We start from the raw sequence: 22,723 nt of genomic DNA, 5'->3' as shown, positions 1-22,723 counted from the left end.
TTCGTTACTGATTAAAAACAAGAACTCCCATCAAAATATCTTTGTGTGATAATGACCAGACATCAAACACGATGACATTTCCTCAATGACAATGGACTGGTTAACTCATGGACTGTAGATCATGAACTGGATAATGATGGTACAATCAAAAAGTGGGGGAGGTAGCAAAATCAGTTGTATGTAAAAAGACATACATGCACATCACCAATGCATTTAGTAAAATGAGCTATAACGCAATTGTTGGTCTGTGATTTCTAGTATCACTTCTAGACAAATGTGAGGCTGACACAGTTAAAATGACGTAGTTTGAGCTAAATTCTTGCATATAAGACCAGGTGGTCTGGAGATATATCAAGCAAGAATTGCAGTTTGTGACTAAGGAGGCAGAGGGAGGGAGAGGTTAAGATCATAGACCATAAGATATAGGAGCAGAATTAGGCCATTCATTCATAGCTGATGTTTTTTCCCTCAAAGCCATGCTCACACCTTCTCCCAGCAACCCTTAATCCACTTACCAATCAAGAACTAATCAATCTCTGCCTTACATACACCCAATGACTTGGCCTCCACAGCCCTCCATGGCAATGAATTCCACAGATTCATCACCCTCTGGCTGAAGAAGTTCCTCCTCATCTCAGTTCTCCATGGACGTCCCATTCTTCTGAGGCCGTGCACTCAGATCCTAGACTCTCCTACTAGGGCAGGCACAGTAGTGTAGCGGTTAGCGTAACGCTTTTACAGCGCTAGCGACCCAGGTTCGATTCCGGCCACTGTCTGTAAAGAGTTTGTATGTTCTCCCCGTGACTGCGTGGTTTTCCTCCGGGTGCTCCGGTTTCCTCCCACATTCCAAAGACGTACGGGTTAGGAAGTTGTGGGCATCCTATGTTGGCACCGGAAGCATGGCGACACTTATGGGCTGCCCCCAGAACACTCTACGCAAAAAGATGTATTTCACTGTGTGTTTCGATGTACATGTGACTAATAAAGAAATCTTATCTTAATGGAAACATCCTTTCTGCATCCACTCTATTCAGGCCTTTCAGTATTCAGTAGGTTTCAATGAGATTTCCCCCCCTCCCCCACCCATCCTTCTGAAGTTCATCAAGTACAGGCCCAGAGCCATCAAACGCTTACCATACTTAAGCCTTTTATTCTTGGGATCATTCTTGTGAACCTCTTCTGGACCCTCTCCAGGGCCAGCACATCTTTCCTTAGAAACGGGGTCCTAAATTGCTGACAATATTCCAAATGCGGTCTGACCAATGGCTTATAAATCCTCAGAAGTACATCCTTGCTTTTATATTCTAGTCCTCTCGAAATGAATGCTAACGTCGCATTTGCCTTCTTTACTACCAACTTAATCTGCAAGTTAACTTTAAGGGAATCCTGAACTAGGATTGGGTTAGCATAACCTTTAGCTGGACAATCAAAGGCAAAGGTGTAGAGATGGCTTATTATGGCCAGCTCTAAAAGAATAGCCTCTCAGCTGTGAAGTCACTACAGTCAGGAAAAGTTTGTCCAGACAGCCACAAGAAAATGTACATTATCAGATTGTTGGCAGATAGATCAAAGACAGTTGTGAGTAGGTGGGGTTAAGATTGTAACCTAGATTGGGTGTATTGGAGGTTATAGCATTAACCATTGCATTTAGTTATATTCTCTTAATCACAGAAGAAGAAATTGTGTTTTGTCATTTATTGAGTCCTTGGGTCAGGGTATTTCAATCCTTGCCTGTTGTAAATGTAGGTGGACTTAATGTTGATAGTTGTCCTATAACAGAGTAACAATCAAGGAGCAATGATTTTTGCACCATAGGTAAGAAATTAATCCAAAATCTGACCTCTAATTTTGATTGTATCCTCTACACACAATTTGCAGAGTCCCCAAAACATATATGCATGGTGGCAGCTGGGCATCACTGATTTCAATGGTGTGCAATACATGCTTTGATGTCACTTGCATAAAATTAATTTGCACATCTAAGATCTGCAAACATCACATAGGGTTTCTATCACATAGGATTATGTTATACAGTAGTTTGGAGATGTACCTCTGCATTATTTAAAAGGGATAGCCTTTACTTGGTCAGTGATTGATCTTTGATCAGGAAGGTCATACCTGAACAATTTTCTTTTACCTTCTACACTTCATATCTGATATCATTCTGGGCCCTCTATCTCCATCCTCCACCACCTCCCACTATTGGACCCAGCTAAATTGTATCTCTTAAGGATGGCCTTGTTCCTCAACAGGCCATCCTTAAGAGTCCTGGCCTACTATAATTTCAAGATCTAGTAAAGAAAAACTTTTGTGCATGTTTTCATGTTAGACAGATTCTATTGAAGAGGATGCCTTGGGCCTTCTGCATGACAGAATATTGCTGCTGGGGGCATCCATACAGGGTGGTGCGAGACTCCCCATGTAGTGCTGGTTTATTGTGCTTTATCAGCATTAAAGCATTTTTGGCCATTAAATTCCATGCAAAAGCTGCAGCAGGAACATGACTTCAAATTGAACCGTCAGAAAGGCACAGTTCCAGTGAATAAAAACAAATTTTAGGATTAATTGAACTTTTTTGAAATGAAGAATAGCAAACACATAATGCAAATTTCTAGGACAAAAATCATAAATTAAGAAACAGTGCGATTCTGTGTGGGACACTGTAGGTGATGATTAAGTTCAAATGACTTTCCTCAAAGGAATGCAAATAATAGGCCATTAGATCTCTCAAGCCCCCTCTGCCATTCAGTGAGATCTGAGCTTGGTTGATCTTCTACATCAACTGTGTCTGTGTGTAATCTCAGTTAAACCATGCCTCCTCCTACATCGTGTATCAGACTTAAAGAAAGACAGATGCCACAAGAGAATCGTCATATGGTGGTGTTGTGGTTCCTTTATCATTATTTGAAATCTACACTGAACTGCAGCACACCGAAGAATTTACAGATCCCAGCTCCTGCTTTGGTTTGCAAATTCAACTGTAACACACCTTTCCTTGGATCTTTACAACAGGACAAACGTCGTACTTCTATGGATATTACTTTTGCAACATGACTTCTTCAAAAGTAATATCGGTTTATTGTAGAATGACTCGATCTTACTTTTTGCAGAAGTCATGTTGCCTGCACCTGTATTGTATAGGCAAGAGACTTTGATGGACGATAGTGGCACTCTAAAATAAAATAATTGAAATGGTTTACGACATGTTTCGAAACTGTTCTTTGCAGCGGACTAAAACGGACTGTCCCCGTTAAGTTATCCGCTGCAAGAGATTTAAAACCGAACAAAAGAAACTCGGAGAGCTTTAAATTCTCGCGCGTGCGCACAAACGTGGAAAGTCAGAGCCTTGTTCCAATGCAGCGGCTGGTATGTGCATAATGCCAGTGAAGGACATGCAAGCATGCTCTTTTCGCTGCTGCCTCCTGAACAGAGAGCATTACCAGAGACACTTTGTGGCAGGAAGTTGGTATTACGCGATGTTACCGGCTGCAGCTTGGCGTGGACTCCGAGTGCGAGCTCACAATCTGGCAGAGAGGAAAGGGAGGGAGTGAATGAGCTTCACCGCTGGCGCTGCTACTGCAGTGTGTGCTTGTGTGAGACCGTGAGGTGGAGTTTGTTTGCTCCCGGGACACGCACTGAGACCCCACAATTTTTTTTTGTATGCGCTTTTTAAAAAAGGTAAAGGAAATGGATAGATTTTTCTTACCTTAAGTTGCACGCAGTCGATCGGGTTTTCAGAAATGGAGCGGCACCGAGTGAGGTAACGGAATAGCAGAATCAGAAGGGAGAAAATGCCCAGGCGTGAATAAAGCGAGGAGCTGGAGAGAGCGGGCGGGCGGCTGCAGCAGCTGCTCCTTTGTTTGAGGGCGAGCGATTGAAGGCGAGCCCAGCCGCTGCTGCCTCCACTGCTGCCGTGGAGGCAGATCGTGCGGCATCGCTGCTCTGCAGAACGCCTGCCACCCTTATGTTGTGATTTATAACATTTCTCTTTGATGCTGTGGGCGCCCAGCGACTTTACTGAGAGCAGGATTGTGCTTTACATATTTCATTGATCATTCAGCGCAGGTTTATGTTTTACTTCTGTCCTTTTTGCCTTTACACTCTCCTTGATCCATATTTACCGTGTCATTGGAGGTTTTGTCGAAACAGAAAATTGCACGTTTTCTATAAACCAAGTGAATCAGTAACTGCATGCACTGGGAAGATTTTAATGTGTAATTTTGTTTGGCAGTATAACGGAATGTTAGACTAAGTCAGTTGGATTCGAGTTTTGTTTTTGGAGTTGTATATTCCGAACTGCAGTTACATTGGAATGGATGTGAATGTTGTGTTCGGCAGTCAAGTCTCAATATTTTGCATTTCTCCTGCAACTTAAAATCTCTGTGATCTTGGAAACAGCATTTCATGGTACCTCCACTGCAAATTAATACATTTTGGAGTATGATGTCAGTGTGATGGACATAGTGCATGGAGGAGAGGCGGCAGCTGCACTGTTTCTCCTGTCAGAAAACTGAATAGACCAAAACATACGTGTAAACAAAATCATTGAGGGATTATTTAAAAATTCAGATCACATCATCTGCAGACCGCGTACATGATCTATGCGTGGCTTTCATGGACCTAAAGGCTTCCGAACTTTGATTTATTTTGTATGTTGCGATCCGTTACTAAAATTATAGATTTTAATTGAACAGGGCACCATGATATTATATGAAGTCAGTTTTTTAAAAGACTAAATTACTGTACTAGAAAGAAATTATTGATTGGGTAATGTTCAGGTTAAGCCATCTCAACAAAATGCTATCATCCATATGTTCGCACATAACCGTGTCAAATTACACTTAAGGTTAATCATGTTCACATGAGATACCAAATGATTATTTGCACTTTTTGAAATGTCATTAATGCAATATTAAAATTCTATTTTTTTTTCAATTTCTCCTTCTAAAGCTACTAGCACTAGCCACCAATGTGGTTTCAAGGGGATCGGTCACTCAGTGGTGCACCACTTAAATGATCCTCCTTCACATTTCTGGCCAGGTGAGGTAAGACCAAGCCTGATTCTGCTCAGACCTGGCACGTCTATTTTCCAGTAAGCAAAATTAGTGATGGGAATTCTGATGAATGTTTTATCTTCCCGCTGCCCCTCTTCATCCACAATCCCAGGGCTGTTGGGGGTAATTCTAATGGCACTGCAGCTTTAGCTGAGGTGAATTGCCAAGCACATTGAGAATCAGATCTAAGATGATATTAGCCATTAGATTGGATGTGGCTTTTAATGACCAGTGAAAAAATGTAGCCTTGGATTTCCTAAAGTCAACCAATGAAGTTGCTCTCAAAAAAACAAGGCAGTTAATTTCCAAATGAGATATTTCAGTAATGTTGGGTTAGGGATTACTAATGCCCTACTCCTTTTACATTCACCTTAATGCCAGTTACCTGTTATATCTCTGCAGCATATGAGCCGGGGTATAGTGCTGAAAACTTGGTTAGATGGGATAGGTTTACCGTGATTGTTGAAAGATAAAGATGTTAAAATGGACATGCAAGGTGCCAGGGAAGGAACAGAGTCTGTGATTGGATAAGTATGTGATTGATGTTATTCTTCGTTGGTTGCAAGTTCTGGGAAATAGTGGGGTGATTGGCTTGGAAGAGAAGTAACACACAAGATAACAGAAACATTCATTGGTTGTGGTGGGTTGGCAATAGTGTCTAGTTTCTAGCATGTTTAAGTCAAAGTAGAAAAATCTGAGGTATTGACCTAGCTTGCCAAAGATGACTAAGTTTATTACCTTTGCACATTCCTTTTGGTGCCATTCAGTTAATGCATGCACCATAATGCTGCTTCCAGAATATCGCTACAGGCTTGCAGAGCATATTTGCAGTGGCTACTGTTGCTCTTTTCCATTTGTTTGACTCCACAAGTTTGATGTGGATAGGTTGAGCAGATAAAGCATAGAAGTGATAAGTTGCTTTTATTTCACAATTTGGGATTGTCTTTCTGTGGCTGACACCACATTAGACTGCTTGGCCAAATTTCAGAGTTGAGTTGGAAAAGCTTTGTATTGTTTTTGGCAAAGTTCCGCAAGTAAATCTGGGTTTCTTTCCACAGAGGATTTGCACTTGTCCCAGTTTGACTAGTGCCTTGGGGGGGGGGGGGGGTGCTATTGAAAATTATTATTTTGAGAAAGCTGGCATTGGTGTAAAAGTGGCAGAATTCTTATTCCCAAGTCAGAAGGGTCATGGCTTTAAGACCCCTAGAAACTTAATCTTGGCTGACAATACGTTGCAATACCAAGTGAATCTCTGGAATGAAATGGTAACTTGGTTTATTATTGTCATATGTACATGTACAGTGAAACACTTGTCTTGTATACTGTCCATATAGATCAATTCATTACAGCAGTGCATTGAGGTAGTACAAGGTAAAACAATAACAGAATGCAGAATAAAGTGTTACAGTTATAGAGAAAGAACAGTGCAAGTAGACAAAAAGGTGCAAGGTAGATTGTGAGATCAAGACTCCATCTTATGCTAGGGGAATGTTCAATAGTCTTATAACAGCGGGATAGAAGCCAGCTTTGAGCTTGGTGATACGTGCTTTCAGGCTTTTGTATCTTTTGCCCAATGGGAGGTGGGAGAAGTGAGAATGTCTGGGGTGGGTGGGGTCTTAGATTAAGTTGGCTGCTTTACCGAGGCAGCGAAAAGTATAATCAGAGTCCATGGAGGGGAGGCTGGCTTCTGTAATGTGCTGAGCTGTGTCCACAACTCTCTGCAGTTTCTTGCAGTCACAGGCAGAGCAGTTGCCATGGATGCTTTCTATGGTGCATTGATAAAAATTGGTAAGGGTCAAAGGGGACATGCCAAATTTCTTTAGCTTCATGAGGAAGTTCAAGTAAATGTTAAAGTAAATTGAGTACATGCACCTACCGTCGTCTCTTAGGTAGACATGATAGATCCCAAGGTACTGTTTAAAAGAGAACAGTAGAGTTATTGGCCCTGATATCTGGGCTAATATTTAGCCCCTGAGTCAGCTTTACTGAATGCTGGATCATCATTCTTTCATTGTCAGTGGATCATAATTCTGAACTCTACCAAATAATACTGTGGGAGTACCTTCACTAGGACTGCAGCAGATCAAGAAGGTAGTTCACCACCACCTTGTCAAGGACAATTAAAGATTGGCTGATCTTGCCAGTGGTGCTCACAAGCTGTAAAAGGAGTTTTCAAAAAAAACTATAAGATCTTATCTGTCCATCACCTCTGCTGTTTTCTGGCTCAACAGTAACTGTAACAGTACAAAATTATTTAATTAGCTGCAAATGCTTTGGGGCATCCTTAGATTATGGAAGGCACTATATAAATGCAAATTCATTCTTGAATCTCTGACAGCATGTGTATTTGACGGCTCAGCATTAACTCTCAATCGGCCTGGCCTGACTGGTTATGTATAATGGAAGGTCGAGTCTGCTGCACTGTTTCATTTGTCATTGTGTTGCCCAGACCGCTCAGAGTTGTTGGATTTTCTGCTAAAACCTAAAAGCCAAATAAGAAAAATGTTTTTATTTAAAAGGCAATGTTTTAGAGACATGTTAGCAAGATTATGAATAGCTTGGAAATTTAATTGTTCTGCAAATAGGAAAGGAATTTATGGAGGTAATTGCTTATTTTGGGTCAAAAATCTTGTATTTTCTTTGAATATCCTGAGTAGCTTGGCAATGTCAGGTTTGTTACTTAAAGGAATCTGGCATTAGTGTTGATGGGATGATTATTTAAATGTGTGTGAACAAGTGTCTTTTTGGTGTGAAAGTGCTCGGTATTATCTTATTCATTCAGGGGACATGAAAGTTACTGCCAAAACCAGCATTTATTGCCCATTTTTAATTGCTTTTGAACTGAGTGCCTTGTTAGCCCATTTCAGAGAGCATTTAAGACTTGGCTAAGTTGTTCACGGCCCAGAGTCGCATTGGGCAGGCTTGCAAAGGATGGCATCATTTCCTTCTGGAAAAGACCAGCACCCCACTTGGCACTACCTGCAGATCGCTGATTCATTGTAGTGCTCTTAGTCCTCCTGTCTGAAGTTCCAGCCATATGTTAAAATAAGCATTCACTATGTCTGACAGACCTCCTGCATCCTATAGATTCTTTCATCACCTTTTCTTGGCAGTGATGGAAGCTGCTGTCTCCTGTCTTTGTTTGGCTGTTCAGCTCTCCCAAGCTTGGAGATTTTTCTATGGTAACAAGCTTCATGGTGGGCAGCTTCCATCACATCTAACGGGAGGTGTTGAAAGAGATTGTACGCTCCATATGGTTCACTAACCACTGCCAATCCCCAGCAATGGCTGCAGTCGCCATGCTGGCCAGAGTGTCGCCCTGAGCCCCACATCTCATCACTGGCCTTGGCCCATTCGGTAGCTCTCTTCACAAGCAGCCTCTCCACACAACCGTGGGTGATTGCTGCAAGAGTACTGACGGAGGCCAGGGATTTGCACCAGGTTCCTGATACAGCAGCACTGTCAGTAGTGCATCTTGTAAATATATTGTTATAATGACCCCTTTTAGTACTAATTCTATTAATGCTCTTATTCCTGTGCCAGACCAGTGTGATATGTGTGGTCGCATTTCAACTAGACAATTTCAGTTGGCATGTATTCTCACTAGTTGACAAATACGAAGGATTTTTGTTTTTGCTTCACAAAATATAGTGAATGTTTTTATAGTTTCTTTATATAATCTGCTGTCCCAAAGAAAGGGAGATGGGCTGATTGTCTGTTTGTTACTTAAAATATTCTAACTTGGGTCTGCTAGATGAAATCCTGATGGATTACCACAATATTTTTTTACTTCATTGCATACGTTATGATCACAATCTTGAAACCAAAATTATTTATTCATTGTCTAGCATTCTGTTATATGACATCTGCCTATCAGTGGGTGATAGAAGATCGTGTATTTATTCCGTGTGACTGTTTCTGGAGAATTCTATAGTGGCATTATACTTAATGCTGCAGGCACTCTGGGGTATGTACATGTGTTGTGGGATTGGACTCTTGCTTGATGGAAAGATGGATCACAGCAGCTTAGAACTTCCCAATTTTTCCATACACACGAACAAATAATTGGAAAATCAGCTATTTTGAACTACATGCTATATTCTCCAATTCCACCTAAAGGTTTTGTCAAGATTCTGTGTTACACTCATAAATGACCCCAGTATTTTTGGTTTGCACTAATGTATGCATATTTCCTATATTTGTTTACTGTTATTGCTGGCTGATGTCTATTTGACAAGTTTAAATGAGATATTCAAAGTGGAGTGAAAAATCCCATGAGAGAAATTTATGAACAATATAAGAGGAATCTAGCTACTTCACCATATGTTTCCAAACTAGTTTGGTTAAATAACATGGGGATGTACATTTAAAACGTCTGACTTAAGGTTAGCTATTATACCATTCTGAACCTGTAATTGGCTGTTTTTTTAAATTAAGATTGAGTTGGAGGTTAAGTGTTTCAGCAGGTTTTGATGTTTTGTGTAATTTTTATAATGCAAGATGTTGCTTTAAACATACTCTGGAACTGAGATTGGCTTCTCCCTGCTACCTACAACTGATAATAAATAATTTCATAAAATTTCACGGTACATAAAAATGGACCATTCGGATCAATAAGTTAGTTGTCTAAATACCTACATCCACCTTAATTCTGCTTACTCCATAAAAAAATGTTTTTCTGTTCCTTAACTTCTCTCTCAATGTATCCTGTTCCTTGTGTTTGTAAGCCCATGATAGATTTGACTATAAATTGACTCAAAAGGGGGGGGAAGCTATAAAGTCAAGGTTTGAGTTAAGACAGGCAACCAGAAAAATCTTGCATTCTTCTAAATGATCTCATCTGGCAAAGATCTGTTTTTTCAGTGTGAATTTTATGCTGATGAAATGTGCCGTGCTCTGATATTTTATGCAAGCTTAAGTCAATTATTGAACTTTGCCTCATAAGCACTATATTTACATAGATATTTTAAGCTAAGAGTAGAGGGATAGTTAGGTGTTATGATGCTAATGATAAAAGTTGAGTGGATAACAAGGATATCATAATGAAATGTTGAATTTATTTCATATATTTTTTGTTGAAGTGGCTATTAAGCTATGTAGATCGTATACTTTGTATCGAAAGTATATTGGTTGGTACATTGAATGGATTGTTTCTGGCCAGTGAAAGAGAATGTTTTGCGGTAGGTTGCAGTAGGATGTGCTTGGTGTTGACTTAGCTGTGGATTTTTGTTGCCCGTGTATGTTCAGTGAATTGGAGTAGTGTAATTGGCAAGCAGGCTTTGAAAAAAGTAAATACGGAGGGAAGAATTCCAGCTATGTAAATGTAAGGAAATTCTGATGAATGTTTAATAAAAGAGCAATAATTGGCTTGTGCATTGTGCAATTTAATTTGAACTCTTGGTCCTTAACAATATACTGCAAAAGTCCCACCATAACGTTCCTGTATTGATCAAGCCTTTGCACCTTTCAATTAACTTTTGTACTTCCAGTTCCTAGTGTAGCAGACGGACAATGTGGAACCAGCTGCTAAAAGCAGCAGAAGATATTAGTCATTTTCTTCCTTCACTGTGGAGGAATAATTTGTGGCCTCCAAACTGAGATTAGCCAGTTACCATGAGGATAATCCCAGTTGTGCTTTCCTTTTTAATGTTATAATAGCATAATAATGGTGCAGCTGGAGGTAGTTGTTAGGAGAAAAATAGGACAAAATTAGCATGATGACAGCCCTTGGAGATAGTTATAGAGTCATAGATCTTGTAAGACTGATATGTTTCTTGGACGAGACAATGTGAAGAGCAACCAATAGTCTGTGTAAAAATTGGAGAGTTTATTAAATTCTGCACTTGACAACAATTGATAGGGAAACTCGCAGACCTTGGTCTCTGGAGCCCTTTACAGTCTGGTCTCTTCTTGCCTGTCTTCTCATGTGGTCTTTGAGCCTGTGTGAATCTTTCTTCCAACAAACAATCTGCTGGAGGAATTCTGGGTCGAGCAGCTTTTATGATGGGGAAGGAATTGTCGATGTTTTGGGTTGAAAACCACCCCCCACAGATGCTGCTCGACATGCTGTGTTCCTCTAGCAAATTGTTGGTTGCTCCAGATTCCAGCATCTACAGTCTTTTGTTTCTCTGAATCTTTCTTCCGTTTCTGTGTGCTCTACCCCTTAATTCTTGCTCAAATGCCATTCAATTAATGACGATACAACAGAGACGAAGGGTCTCAACCCAAAACATCAGCTGTCCATTTCCTCCTTCAGATGCTGCCTGACCCGCTGAGTTCCTCCAGTAGTTCGATCTCTGCTTTGGATTTCAAGCATCTGCAGTGTCTTGTGTCTCCATTTAACAGAGACCATTTGCTTCCATTTGGCCTTTGAAGTCAAAATTGCTACAACCACTGAAGACTTCAGGTGATCTGCAACCCATCAACACCTTGTGATAATCTGCCCATTGTTTACCAATATCTCTAAGACGCAGACCATTCACACTTGTTCCTAGCCTTTCTTTCCTGCTGACATCCCTTCCTGTGAACAATTACTTGTATCTGCTTGCTTCTGTCTATAACAACAAAGGAATGGTCGCTCTCACCTTTTGTTCACAATCTTTCTAAATAACAGATTCTGCAGCATCTCAAGTGAATACAATACCAAAGATTCTTATCACAGTCAACTGAAACAATGGCAAATGTATGGTTTACATGTTAACTATGTAATTCCTTAACCTTTAAATACATTAGCTAAGTTTGCCATTATGCACGATGATTACAAATTTGCAGTCATTCCCAAATGAAAGGTCAGGAAAGATTTGTTAAACTCTAAAGTCCACAGTCCTAATTTGGTAAATACTCTTGACGTGATTATTGGTGGACACTATATCAATGAGGTCCTTCAAGGAATGCCTTCTAAAAGATCACATAGAACATGATGTTAACCGGTGCTGCAATTTTGGAACTTGATGTTCTATCTCAAACTTGCTTGCAGATTTTCCTTTTCTTGGTGTTTATTTGATTTTGCAAGTATTTGCTGTTTTCTCGAGTTAGTTTTGGTAATACAAGTCTAAAGGAGTACAGTAAGTGGAAGAGCCTTTTGGTGATTTTTGAGGTTCCAGCATTGTTGTCTGAAACATGGATGCATTAGTAGGTATTTTCCTTGGAGTATAGCATGGGTATGAGACTGCAGAGCAGGACAAGCTTCTGGAAGATATGGGGAGGGGGAGCAACATAGAAAGAGTCTTACAATGTTCTGCTTCCAGTGCAGGTATGAGACCTCTTCTATGGGGATGTCCTTACTGAAACAAGTCACCTGCTATTGCCACAACTAGAAATTCAGGAAAACAAGGATGACATCAGTGATGTCTGTCATTTGTGATCAAAGCCAGAATCAATATGCATTGGGAATCTTTCAGTCTGTACCTGAAGTTATTTGCAGAATCAAATTGAAGTCAAAAGACTGCAGATGCTGGAAATCAGAAAATGCTGGAAACACTCAGCAAGTCAGGCAGCATCCATTGAAAGAGAAACTGTTAACACTTAAAAGCTGAAGACCTTTCATTAACCTGATACTGCTTCCAGCATATTGTTTTTATTTGCAAGGTCATCCAATTTGCCTTCCAAGGAAGGTATCTTGCACTCTTTTTACAAAGTGGGATGATCGTGGTTCATTCTCTCGCTAGAGAGCAGCAACCAGAGACAACTTAATGGATTGTCTATAGTTAAAGTTCAAGTTTATTGTCATAGGCATACATACACAGTGTATAAATGCCACGAGAATTAGCTTTTTGCAGCAGCAGTACATTACAAACATAAGTTAACTTTGGTTAATTTAAGTTTATGTTATACATAACTTGCACAACAAAATAAACATAACAATGGTGCAAGTTGAGAGAGGAAAAAAAGAAATATAGTCTGAGGTAGTGTTAGGGTTTTTCAGGTCAGCTCAAGAACCTGACAGCAGTGAGGAAGAAGCTGTTGTTGAACCTTGAGGTATGGGTCTTCTGGGTCTTGATGGCGGCATCAGGAAGAGGCGTGGATGGTCGGGGTCCCTGATGATGGATATCACCTTGTAGATGTCCTCAATTGTGAGGAGCGCTGTACCTGTGGAAGTGGCTGCATCTGCTGCTGTCTGTAGCCTCTTGTGTTCCTGTGCATTGGGCTTTCTAAACCAGGCCATGATGCAACCAATCAGAATGTTTCCATTGTACATATTTAGAAGGTCGTCAAAGTCTTTGATGAAGTGCCAAATACCCATAAAGTTCTAAGAAAGTAGAGATGTTGGCATGAAGTGCAATACTATTACAGTGCCAGTGACCTGGGTTCAATTCCTGCTGCTGTCTGAAGGAGTTTGTGCATCATGGGTTTCCTCCAGGTGCTCTAGTTTCCTCCTGCAGTTCAAAGACGTATGGGTTAGAAAGTTGTGGGCATGCTATGTTGGCACCGGAATCGTGGCGACACTTGCAGGCTGCCCCCAGATCACCACACAAAAGATGCATTTCACTGTGTGTTCTGATGTACTTGTGACTAATAAAGATATCTTTATTCGTGGTTGCGTCCATGTGCGAGGTCCAAGATAGGTCCTCTAAGATGTTGATACCCAGGAACTTGAAGCTACTCACCCTTTCCACCACAGACCCTTCAATGAGGACTGGTACATATTCACCTGACCCCCTAACTAAAGTCCACAACCAGTTCCTTGGTTTTGCTGACATTGAACGCAAGGTTGTTGTTATGACACCACTCAACCAGCTGACCTATCTCACTCCTGTATGCCACCTCATCACCATCTTTGATTTTGCCAATAACAGTGGTGTCATCGATGAATTTGTAGATGGTGTTGCAGCTATGCTTAGCCACACAGTCATAGGTATAGAGAGACTAGAGCAGGAGGCTAAGCATACAGCCCTGAGGTGCGCCTGTGTTGATGGTCAGTGAGGAAGATATAATGCTTCTGATCTGTACTAATTGTGGCCTCCCAGTGAGGAAGTTGAGTATCCAGTTGCCGAGGGAGGTACAGAGGCCCAGGTCTTGGAACTTGACAATAAGTTTTGAGGGGATGATGGTGTTGAACGCCAAGCTGTAGTCAATGAACAACAGTACATGTTCTGGTTGTCCAGATGCTCCAGAGCAGAGTGCAGAGCCAGTGAGATGGCGTCTGCTGTAGGCCTATTGTGGCAATAGGCAAACTGAAGCGGGAGTTGGTCCTTACTGAGGGAGTGGTGCAGGATGCCACTACAGTGCACAGACTTTTGAGGGAAACATTTGTCAACTCAGCGGACTACCAGGGACAAAAGGGATTCCACTATCAATGCCATTTGTATTTTTGTAATCAAAGGCAGCAAAACAAAACAATATATTGCCTAGAATCGGCAAACATCTTGCCTTTTTCCGCTATCAGAGATTCATATTGACAGGGAACATAGAGCTTCTTGGCTTCAACAGCCCTGGTTATCACTTGGGACCCCAGCCTGAAGGAGAAGTCAGTTTAATCAATCCAGAAGCTGGAAAAAAAACAGTTCTTAAGAGGAAACAGTTTTCTGCATCCCTTCTGCTGTGAGAGTCCCCCAGCAACAGCAAATAGAAGGCATTCTCTTTTAGTCCTTGGCAGCACTCGTGATCCTGATCCAAGGGCGATGTCCAACTCCCAGTGGAAAATTTCCTTTTATGTGCATGAACAAACCATTCTAGATCACATGATAAGTCACTACAGCAACCAGCTTTGCCTAAGTGTTAAGCACATTCTTGGCACAAAAAACACTATCACACTTGTGGATTTTACGTGTTGCACATGTACTCAAAGATTCACAAAAGTTCTAATGAACTAAGTAGGATGTACAATATTATTCTAAATCGATTACAAAGTTCTTGCCACCTTCTGCATCATACTACAGTCCTCTACCCCAGAACTTGTGTGCGAGTATCTGCCTTCCAGGGAGCTGACACTTGTGTTTTTTCTACCTGTCCAGGCCATAAGCTATTCATACCTAGTGCCTCTGTGGACACCGCTCCATCCTGTGATAAATAATGAAATGACTGAGAGACTATTTTGACTTCATCACTCCCTTGTATTTGCACTATTTACAAAAGGTGAGAGTGGGAAACCAGGGAATTGTAGACTAGTGAACCTTTCATCTATTGTTGATTTGCTATAGTATATAATTAATGAAAAGAGTAGCTGAGTATGAAAACTTTCAGCTGATCAGAGATGTAAAGGATAGATTATGGTCTGTGTGACTGAGGTAGTGGTCAGGTGCTTGTCAATGGGTGTTATTTAGGTGGGCTTCCTAGATGGTATTAAAGTCCCTCAGATGTCTGTTAGCTAAAGCTGCTGGAATTGAAGACAAATTATTGAACTGGTTTAGAAATGGGCTAAGCACCAGATAGAAGAGCAACAGAGGACAAGTGCCCAAAATGGCAGGATGTAATGCAGTAGTGACCTGCTGTGAGCTGTCTTGGGGCACGACCACCCTCTGTTTCTGTAAACCTCGATGATAGAGCCTGAATTTGCAGCTGATACACGAGATGGGCGTAGTAAACAAGATATCAATAAATAGATTAAGTCAATGGGCAAAACTGAAATAAATTGCTTTTACTACAAGTAAATGTTGTTGGTCACCTCCATAGTATGTCAACTGATGTGTTGAACAAAGGGACTCTCAAACTAAGATTTAGTCTTTATTGGTACTCAAGTTACTTACACATGTGAGCGTACAATTAATTTCCAATCACTCCACATTTGATTCGCTGTTCTAACTTATTATACGAAATTACAAGACTCATGGCTTGGACTTGAATGCACTCTGTGCACGGTGAACTGGCCAAGCTCACTTCGATGTGCTTGTAATCTTCTCTGAGTTCCAAATGCTTGGTCTTCCTTCTGTGGTTGTTCCTTGGTTATTGCTACTGATGTCCTTTATGGTTGCTCTTTTATACAGTTTCTTCTGATCTTCTAGGTTGTTTGTTGACATACTCCTGCCCAGGACCTCATGACTCTGAGGTCATTCATTCCAGGGTCAGGTAAACAAGATATATCTGTTCCATTGTTCCCTTTTCCATCCTTTAGTTAGTGACATGGGCCTCTATTGAGGTTGAGTGACCTTCCACAATTGGAGGCAGCTGTCTAGTTCCACTTACTCTTTATTACCAGGCTAGAGTGTTCATGTAAAGTTGACTTCTTTTCCCATCATGTTGGAAAAGGTTTAGCTGTTAGCCATATGGCTACAGTGTAAAGTCCGACAAAGATGGTGCTATGATTTTATTCTTTTTGAATGATAAAAAAATGAAGCAAGTCCAAAGAGACTTGAGGGTCCATGCATGGTCAAGTATTGGTTTATTATTGTCACTTGTACCGAGGTACAGTGAAAAACTTGTCTTGCATACTGATTGTACAGGTCAATTAATCTGATAAATTTTGAATATTTTGTGATGTCTATTGATACCACAAATAAATTGAATAAGAATTGAACATACTTCACATTTTTCACCATTTATAGTAGATTTCCCTGTAACCCAAATTTCTTTGTTGAATATCAGCTTCGTGTCCATATCAATGTTAAAACTAAATTTTAAGCCTTGGTTTATCAATTTCCATTTTCATTTAATTATTCTTTCATGATTCATTTTATTACACTTAAAAGAATTTTATGAATTACATCTTTGTATTTACTTCAGTTATGTGCCTTTTTAAAGTTGCTTTTAAATTTTTATTGAAGAGGCTATTGTAGCATTCATTTTTTTTAAATAAAAAAAGAATGCGGTAAATGGAAGTCCGAACTATGGATATTATTGGAAGGGATTACCGGATGGAAAGTTTGTAAATGAGATGCGGTTTTGGAAAGAAATATTGCAATGGTATGAACTAATTGGGGAATAGCAGCAAATCATTTTTGCAAAGTGTGCCGGGTCCGGGTTGGGAGTGAAATGCACATTGAATAATGAGGTTTGTGTGGGGTGGGAGGTGATGAAGGAGAAATAAAGTCAAGGGCCTTGGTCTGTGCAAATATTTTCAAGGTTGTGTTGGTTGGGATATGAGGTACACAGTAGTCTCAGCTCATCTAAGTATTGTTTGTATAGTGGGGAACAAAGCTCCATAGCTAGCAAGTTTTGGAGGAAGATGTAGAAAAAAAAGTTCAATGCAATTGCTAAGTTTATTGGCAGAGCTCAGTTTTGATTTTGGCTTAAACAATTTTTTTTGAAAAAGCCCTTGAAGACCAACTTGGAGAATTGATTTTATCTTTCTGTAACAAAACTTCATCACGACAGCCATACGGAATTTAGAATTCGCTTTTAAGTATGTAGCAAGTGACGTACAAAATGTGCACGTATGCCACTGATCAATCTGTGGGATGCACAGGTTAATGGCCTGACAGTGGTAGTAAAAGCTCATTTGAAAACTGGACAAAGTAACAAATGAATGTATGGTTAAATGAAAGAACAGAAAGATTTGGCCAGAAAATACTAGAGGGAAAAGCTGATCCGTCTGTAACTGTTGCTAAGTTATTTCTATGGTTACTGGTAAAACTGCCTTTTGGATTCTGGATCTCACAGTCTATTTCATATAAAATTCAAAAACTTCAGTGTGGTGTTCTGTAAATATCACCAACAGAAATGGAAATTAAAATGAAAAAGAAGCAGGGGGAAGAGGAGGGTGTCACTCATGAATTTGTTTGGGCAGTGGTGTATCAGGGAATAGTCACGAAAAGTAGATGGCTCGCTTGATCAATCATTTCACAAAAGAGCCCCGCAGCAAGAACTCTGCTACATTCACACCAATATATGCCAGAGGTTTTAGAAAGTTATTTGTGATGCACTGCAAACATCAAGGATTAAAAAGAGAGCCTTTACCTTTTGAAAGCCCTGAGGTAAATGGAAATCCAGCCGAGTATCCTCTATGTGTTCTGTGATGACGAGAACAAAAACTAGGAGGACTGCTGAAATGGTTGACGTGAAAATTGTGGAAGTGTGCCATTCCCTATCCAGCAACATTACCCAGGAAAATTATTAACACAACAGTACATTCTGTTATAGAGACCAAAAGCTTATCTGTTTCTTGATTAAGGTATTAAACTATCAAGTTTTATTTTTGTTGGGTGAATGGGGGGGAGGGGGTTGGCGGTGGAAAGAAGAACTAAAAACAAAATGGCAGACACGACGTTTAAAAACCAAAAGATTCAATCTCCATTTATGGGTTAGTTTGGGATTATTTTAACACTGATAATGGATCACAGAAAGATGGAGAGTGCAGGAGATTGTTGATATATTTTTGCTATAATGTTATTGATGCTTGAGGGTAGGTGCCCTCGATTTATGAACCTATTTTCATTATAATGAATAGCCTGCTGTTAAGGGGTGGAATTATTAAAGCCTAGGAGTCATTAATAATTCCTGTATTATAACAAGAGACTCTACACCAATGTGTTTTTGTTGTGCATTACTGGTACAGTTTTATTTATTACTACTGCTACTGCAGTAGTTTACTAGCACGTGTCAACAAAGATCACTATCAACTATGCTAGCAGCTGCACTGAAACAGACCATAATACTACCAAAAGAGCTCACTATGCAATGAATTTCAGAAGCAAGTGTTAACAGACTGGTTGCTATCTTTGAAGATGACAATCCCAATATGGAGTGCAGGGTTAGATATGACTGCGTGATGTCAGGTGCCAATCTTTGCTATAGAGAGCTGTATCAGATGACAAAGATCTGTCTAGATGGACATCAAAACTTCTTAAGACTCACTAATCAGCCATCTGGAAACAGTAGAAGGAAGAACCCTGGCAATCAACATAAGCTTCCCCAAGCTTTGGTTCACCAGCACTATCATCCAGACACCTGTGACAGCTCTGGCTCTCACCTGCCCTGCCACCAGTTGATATGCGGAGCCACCACTTCCACACGCACACGAAGCTATGAACAGGAGTAGACTACTTGGCCGCTTGATTCTGCTGTGCTATTCAACTTGATCACACTGATGGATATTCACTTTCCAGGCCCCAAAGAGGCTTATTGCTAACCTCAGCTTTTTAGCGCAGCAGCATGGCCTGTCCAAAGGTCAAGAAGTGGTTGCTCATTAAGCTAAAATTCCTTTTGCAAAAACAGCAGGAATTGTCCAAGGCTCAAGATGTTTGTTGTTTGCTAATACACACTCCAGTCACCTGGCCTGAAAATGTGGTTGAAAAAACGTCACATGCTAATGATGTTAACTAAGTGGCAAAACAGTATAAATGTTAGAAAGCAGTCAGGGCAGGGAGAATGACAGAGAGAAGGGGTTACAGAAAGAAGACCTAGAATTCGTTCCTCAGCCTTTGGTTTTTGTGACAGACAATTTGTTCACCTGTATCTTGTTGGTATGACTTTTTAGCTTGTAAGAACTGTACTTGTGTTTGGAAATCCTTTAAGTTACAAGTTATTTTAAAAAATTACTTATTAGAATTAAACGTGTTTCACTTAAAATAAAATAAACTGTGTTTAAACTACTTTGTTAGCTGGAATTATCTTTTCCTTGGTTTGGGAGAAGGGACCCACTGCTTGAAATAGTGATTATTGACAGCTAGACCTTTCTGTAGAGCCTGAAGTAGTGAAGTAACCTAGTCCTTGAAGTGTAGGTTGATACAGTATAATCTCCCTATAGTGAAGTACTCGTAGATACTTATGCCAGATAGAATTTAAGTCTTGACTGAAGTTTAGAGCTCTTGGACTGACAACACCTGATAAGATTGTAACTTCATATTCCTGCTTACTCTCTCGTAACATTTCACCCCTCATCAAGATCTTCTGCTTCCACTATCCTTGGAGGAAGAATTCCAAACACTCCAATTCACTGAGAGAAGGAAAAAACTTGCCTTGTCTGTGGGTACCCCTGGTTCTAAGTTCTCCCACAGGAGGAGGTGAACACCCTGTCATCTCTCCAGAACCTTGTATGTTTCACTTGGAGTACCCTGGAGAATAGTATTTTTATCTTAATTTGAGATTTAATTGTTAATAAAATTTAGATTTTATTCTTTCAGATATGTGTTGATGTATCTTTGTTTAGGTTTCATTGATGATTTCACTGTGTGTTTCGATGTACTGTACATATGACTAATAAATAAATATATCTTATCTTAAATCCTCAGCTCTGAATGCAACCTGTTTTTACATTGATGCTAATGGGAAATGCTTTTATTTTTTACATATTCTGGCTTAACGAAACTTTTCTTGGGAGTGCAACCTATTTGTAAATTGGGATATACTTTTAAATTCAAGAGAGTGGTATTAAGATATTAAGGAAATCAAGGTATATGGAGAAAGTGTCGCTAAGGTAAATGATCACTTATGAATGGTGAAATAGGCACAAGGGCTCAAATGCCCTACTTGCTGCATCTATTTCTTATGTTTATTGATGGAACATTTTATTACGGAAGATTTGTTGTGGGGAGAAAACTATGGTGCATGTGATTGGGAGAGTTACTGATGAACAAATTTGCATGTTTTTGTTGGTGAGCTAACAAATTGAATATAAGAAATTAGAAAATTTCAGCGTGCATTTACAGTTTCACTTGCACTGGATACAAGATGCAGATGAGGAAATTCAAAATACATGTTGGTACAAAATACACTGTCAAAAAAATTTAGATATGAGCTTGAGTAGAATTATACACACCTTAGAGAATCAGAGGGCCTTGGGCAGTATTGTGGGGTCTGAAAATCCCTTCTGATATAGCAGCATGAAATTGCAACCATTTAATGGTGCATGATATCTTCAATTCCACCGCAATTCAAAATTCCTAAGCACTGAATTCAACAGGTGGACAAGTACATGGATAGGGAAGGTTTAGAGGGATATTGGCCAAACACAGCAAATGGGACTAGCTCAGTTAGGCAACTTGGTCGGCATGGACAAGTTGGGTCGAAGGGCTTGTTTTCTGTGCTCTATTGCTTCAGATACAGCCAAGTCCTTCCCAGTTAAATATGCAAAGTCCTCTTCATGAGCATCTAGGGGCTGGTGACTAAATTGGGAGAACTGTATCACAGACTAGGCGAGCAACATTCTGACATTGTTATACTTGCAAAATCATATCTTAGAGGCAATGTGCCAGACTCCTCCAACACAATCACTGTATTCATCCTATCCCAAGGACAGATCAACCAGACATGATGTTGGTGAATTGGTAAACAAGCAGTGCAGAGTAGCCTTGAGCATCCTCAACATTGACTCCAGACCTTATTTAGTTTCATGGCATTAAGTCAAATATGGGCATGAAACCTAATTAAATTAAATTTTTTTAAAAATTTTATTTACAGTGTGGTAACAGGCCCTTCTGGCCCAACGAGTCCACGCTGCCCATTTTAAACCCCCAAATTAACCTACCCGTACGTCTTTAGAATGTTGGAGGGAACCGAAGCACCCACTTGAGAACATAGAAGTAGTAGGCCATTTGGCCCCCCTGCCTTACTCCTCCAATTGATAAGATTCCCTGCACTTCCCCATATCTCTTTAGTCACCTAATATCCAAAGGCCTATCAATCTCTCTTGAATGTGCTGAGCAATGGAGCATCTGCACACCCTCCTGGGTAGAGAATTCCAAAGGTTTGCAACTTGTTAGGCGAAGAGATTAGTTCTCATCTCTGTCCCCTTATTTCAAGACTGTGGCCACTGCTTCTAGACACCACAGCCAGGGGAAACATCATCCATGCACCTGTTGTGTAAAAACCCTTGAGAATTGTGTGTTTTAATGAGGTTACTTCATCCTTTTAATTTTAAGCGTATAGGCTCAGTCTGCTTAATCATAGGAAAAGTCTGTCACCCCAAAAAATCAATCTGTTGAGCCGTCTATATCAAGTATATCTTTCATACTGTCCCTCCACAGCTGATGAAATGGTACTGCTCCATGTTGGACAACACTTGGAAGAAGCACTGAAAAAGGCAAGGGAATAGAATGTAAAATAAAAATAAACAGGTTAGGGGAGGGTTGGAAAGGGCAAAGGGAATATCTCTGATAGGGTGAGGCCAAATGGGTTAAAGTGGTAGTTAGAGGCAGGTTATATGTCTTTGTATTATGTCTTGCTATTACCAGGACTGAGGACGTACCTCGCAGGTCAAGCTATACTAATGGAGAAGGAGAAAAAAACTGCCAAAAGCAAAACTAGCCAAAGTTAGCCAATTTTGATATGGACAAAAAGAAATTTGGAGAATTCAATATTGCATCAGTAAGGTTAGAACAGGCCGAATGGGAAGATGAGGAGGTGTTGTTGAGCTCGTAATGGGCCTCATAAATATGCAGCAGGCCACCAATGGGAGTGAAAATGAGAATAAAAAGTGGCAACTGGAAGCTCATGATCATTTCTGCAGACTGGACAGGAGCCCCACAAAGCCATCACCCAATCTGCATTTGGTTTCTCCAGTCTGGAGGAGACCACATAGTGAACATCAAATGCATTACACTAGATTGGAAGAAGTGCAAGTGAATTGCTACTTCACCTGGAAAGAAGATTTAAGTCCCTGACAATGGGAAGGGAAGAGGTGAAAGGATACTGTTTCAAACCTTGGGGTTGCATAGGAAAGTGTCATAAGCGCAGTTGGTGGGAATATAAGATGAGACCAGGAAGCAGTGAAGGAAGTGAATCCCCTCGTCAGGTTGAAAGGGGAGGGGAATATTTATTTATTTTTTATTTATTTGCGGCGTGGTAACAGGCCCTTC

The 22,723-nt window shown here is 40.3% G+C and overlaps 1 protein-coding gene across 3 annotated transcripts in view; it reads left to right on the top strand.

Annotated features, from left to right (window-relative positions):
- LOC127572422 (spindlin-Z) overlaps positions 1-22,723 on the top strand; it is a 72,331-nt gene that overhangs the window by 12,634 nt on the left and 36,974 nt on the right. The window contains exon 1 of one of the 3 annotated variants that reach the window (XM_052019657.1): positions 3,456-3,678. The exons of 1 other annotated variant lie outside the window; for it this stretch is intronic. The gene's annotated coding sequence lies outside the window, so the exon portion shown is untranslated. Of the gene's footprint in view, positions 1-3,455; positions 3,761-22,723 lie in introns of those variants that run through there. One more of the 3 variants, XM_052019658.1, reaches the window with a different exon arrangement.

Source organism: Pristis pectinata, chromosome 7, assembly GCF_009764475.1.
Source record: "Pristis pectinata isolate sPriPec2 chromosome 7, sPriPec2.1.pri, whole genome shotgun sequence".
In the NCBI taxonomy this organism is placed as follows: domain Eukaryota; kingdom Metazoa; phylum Chordata; class Chondrichthyes; order Rhinopristiformes; family Pristidae; genus Pristis; species Pristis pectinata.
Note: the sequence above shows the minus strand (reverse complement) of the source record. Positions and strands in the feature narration are given on the sequence as shown.